At 38.3% G+C, this 3,694-nt stretch overlaps 1 long non-coding RNA gene across 1 annotated transcript in view; it reads left to right on the forward strand.

Annotated features, from left to right (window-relative positions):
- The first annotated feature begins 822 nt into the window (after positions 1–822).
- The window catches only part of LOC138964771 (uncharacterized), a 3,561-nt gene continuing 689 nt past the window's right edge, over positions 823–3,694 (forward strand). The window contains exons 1-2 of the long non-coding RNA XR_011455204.1: positions 823–1,498; positions 2,665–3,694. The exon at positions 2,665–3,694 is cut by the window's right edge and continues 689 nt beyond it. This is a non-coding gene — a long non-coding RNA (uncharacterized lncRNA). The remainder of the gene's footprint in view (positions 1,499–2,664) is intronic.

The raw sequence follows: 3,694 nt of genomic DNA on the forward strand, positions 1-3,694 counted from the left end.
ATTGCACGTGAACAAATGAATCTTTTTAACTCACTTTGAAACAACCACAAGAAAAAAATCTATCTAGAGAAATCTGGAAGTCGATCGGACGCGGGAGCGCTGAACAAACGAACAAGCTAAAACTGGCTGAGGAAATAAGATTCTTTTCTAGCACTCTTCCTGAAGGTCGTGGGACAGTTTTAAACGCCTTTGATCAGCAAACAAACAAAGACAGAACAGACTCCTGAACATGATCTTGTCTTGTAGGCAAAAAAAAAAAAGTCTGTTTACGGTATCCCGACCGACCCTATTTTTTCGTGCGACCCTAGACTTTTTTTTGGCATTTGGGGAGAAAAAAAAAGTCTTTGTTTTTTGGCAAAATAACTTAAAAAATATTTGTTTTGTGGGGAAATTTTTTTTTAAAAATCCCGACCTACCGACCCTATTTTTTTGTGCCTATGTTACCGTAAACAGACTAATTTTTTTTGGGCCTTAGCATCCCACTTGTGACGTACAAACCCGGAAGAACAAAGGTTGTTATACGTTTTGCACCCATGCGTTGGCTTGGCAGAGATATTTCAAACAGGCAACGGTTTGTTGACGTCGGTGATAAGCCAATGTTTTGACAAAAATCAAAAATATCAAGCATTCGGTCTGCACAACATCAGAAGTATAAGCCTTATATATATATATATATAGCTGAATATTCTCTGTAAGTGTTAATACAATGGTCTGGTGGCTCTTTGATGTTAAAACTATTCTTATATCTATCTGCTCTCAAAATATTAACACAATAATTAGTATGATCAGAACGTGCTTCCATGACTATTCAAGGCATTTGCTTTTCTTAAGGGCAGACCGGGTAGGCAAAATGAGTTATTTTTGGTCTCATACACCTTTTTGGGGTTGTTGCATTTTTCACACCTTTGAACATCCTGGAATGCATTCAATAATCTGCTTTTGTCATTTTAGACATGTATTCATGTAAATAAAACCATTTTCAAACCGATGTTTTGTTGTTTTTGTCTGTGTTTTATCAAAAAAATCGAAAAAAATGGTCTACTTTGGATACTCCGTGCTGGTAAATGTGCGCACATGACATGACCCTTCGCTGTTCAAACTGTGTGGAAATTTCCGTTCTTCAAGATGACGTCATCACCGTTGGGGAATTTCCGTTGACATAGGCACAAAGAGAGAGAATCCGTTCCAACCGAAACCCCGGAATTAATATATGCAAATATATGTAGGTCAAAGGCATTTGGCGCAAGCGCAGTAGACAACTTATCAGTCCCCCGGTGTCAACAAATCCATGACGTTTTCACCGATTCAGCAGCATTTTTCAAAGTTTTGAGCTGCGGAGAACAACCCTAACATTGGAAATGTTCGGCATAGTGGCTAGAAATATCAGAGAAAGATGAACTAGCAGCAGCGAACAGTAGAAGGAAGTAACAACACTCCGAAATGAACCAACATGATCGTATTTGAGCAGACGACATTCTAAGATTCTTGACTCGACGAGGTGGGTTTTGCTTCTTTCTCTTTTCGATCTTGTTTGTTTGACAACGTCATTTATTGCACATCGTTATGTTGTTGTTGTTGTAAGAATGTGTTAGGGTTTGCAGGTAAATGATAAACAGTTTGTGTCTGAAGTATTTTGCGGGTTTCTTGATCCAATTTACTGACCATGCCGCCGCCGCACACCCCCCCCCCCCCCCCCTCCCTCGATCATCTCTGTGATATCGTCTTCACAACCCCTATTTTATTGTTCTTCGCTGGCCAGTCCTTGAGAGCTTACTATGGTGTAACATGTCATCAGTATTCTTTGTCTGGGGTCAAACTGAGAAGCAGCATCTGAGCGATGTACGACTGACACAGTTTCTGTTTCTGGTCATTGACCGTAGGAAAATAAGTACCCTACTAGAGAGCGTTCTCTAATTCTAAAGCCGTGTGGTTTACACCAGCATGGCTGACCAACCTATCATTGACAGCAATATTGTTGTCAAATCTTTTCCATTAACTAAGGAATAAAAAAAATAGATCCAATTTACTTCACCAAAGAAAAAAAAAGAGTTAAACTAAAGGACTGGGGATGCAACTCATGAATCAAAAGCATAAAGATCACCTGCAAACAGTGCTAGGTTTAGGAAATCTGAAAATGTATACACACACACAGAACACACACACACACAAAACAGACAACAGACAAGAAACAAGCAAATACATAGCAAGTGTGATGAAATAAATTAATTTTAAAAGAAAAATATGAAAAGAAAGAAAGAAAGAAAATAATTCAGCTAGTTTCAGTATTAGTTCCTGTGTGTATGTGATTGTGTGGTTACTCAAATCCCATAGTAAACTTGACATGTACATTTTGTGATAGGGGCCAATTAATGAATGTCTTTTGTGTGTGTGTGTGTGTTCGTCAACCGACATATATGTGGGTACGAGCCGCTGAGGTGGTTGTAAGAAAACCCGCCTGGTTCAGTGGTTGGGGGCTGATTGGGATTTCTGATTTACCAGCCTAGCCAAAAAGTTGAGGTACACCCCATGTAACATGGTCATTTGCAAAATAAAGTACAAGCACTTGTTGACGTTTATATTGAGTCTTAAAATTTGCAGCTTATTACAAACAAAAACCATGGACAGTTGTATCAAATATTAAATCAGTGTTTGTGTATTTATTAGGTTGGAGCAAGGGGAGAGCCAGTCCTCCTGTGGTGGCATCGAGGAGAAAGATTGACCTGATGGAAAAGTTTGCTAAACCGGAACTACCCTCTTCCACAGCAGAAACATCAGCTTTGCCATCTTCTGACCAACCATAAGAAGATACAGATACTTTGCCATCTTCTGACCCATCACAAGCAGATATGGATACTGGTACTGTGCAACATCACTCCGCTGACATGTGTTGGGCTTTTGTCAACATTGATCAGCTCAATATATTGCTGAAAGGTTTATATCCTGTACTGAATGCTTGTCTGATAGCAGTCTGATTATGAAAGAAGGTGATGCATCAGCCCAAGGATTTGCACAGGCCCTGCATCTGGAGTGCATATGAGTGTCCATTCAAGTCTGCAGTTGTTTACTCTTCTCCCGGTGTTTGCAACGCTTCGGGTGGTAAAGTTGCATTTTAAATAATCCGCGTATGACCAAGTTGGTACATGGAAAGGGACATTCAGCTTTACAGAAATTTGCTGCAGTGTTAGGATTGAGCACAGAAATACTGTAATTAAAATGTTGCAACTTTTGAATGGCTTGATAGCTTTGTTCCATTTGTGTATATATAATTATGTAATGTTGTTGATGATTTGTGAAGCATCATTTCTATGCAATGGAATAAGAAATCAGTGCATCCGTTGGGTTTTTATGAGTCTGACAGTTTGGTTCTGATCAATATTTTCATATCAGCACAAACACAGATAATTGACTTTTTTAATGTTTTCATATACTTTTTTTTTAAATCAAAAAAATCTGATAATTTGATTATCAAATCATTTCCCCTTCATAGTTAAAGTGTTATTCTGGTTAAAAAAAAAAAACACCCCATTAATTCAAGCTCTACTGTGGTACTAGTTTACCGGGGTACTAGTGAGACTCTCTTACATGCTGTTTTCTCTACATGTAATTTGAGACAAAATGTGGTAATTAAAATGTTGTAACTTTTGAATGGCAAGATGGATTTGTTCCAATTTTGTATATGTTGTTTATGATTTGT

This window comes from Littorina saxatilis, linkage group LG4 (genome assembly GCF_037325665.1).
Source record: "Littorina saxatilis isolate snail1 linkage group LG4, US_GU_Lsax_2.0, whole genome shotgun sequence".
Taxonomy (NCBI): domain Eukaryota; kingdom Metazoa; phylum Mollusca; class Gastropoda; order Littorinimorpha; family Littorinidae; genus Littorina; species Littorina saxatilis.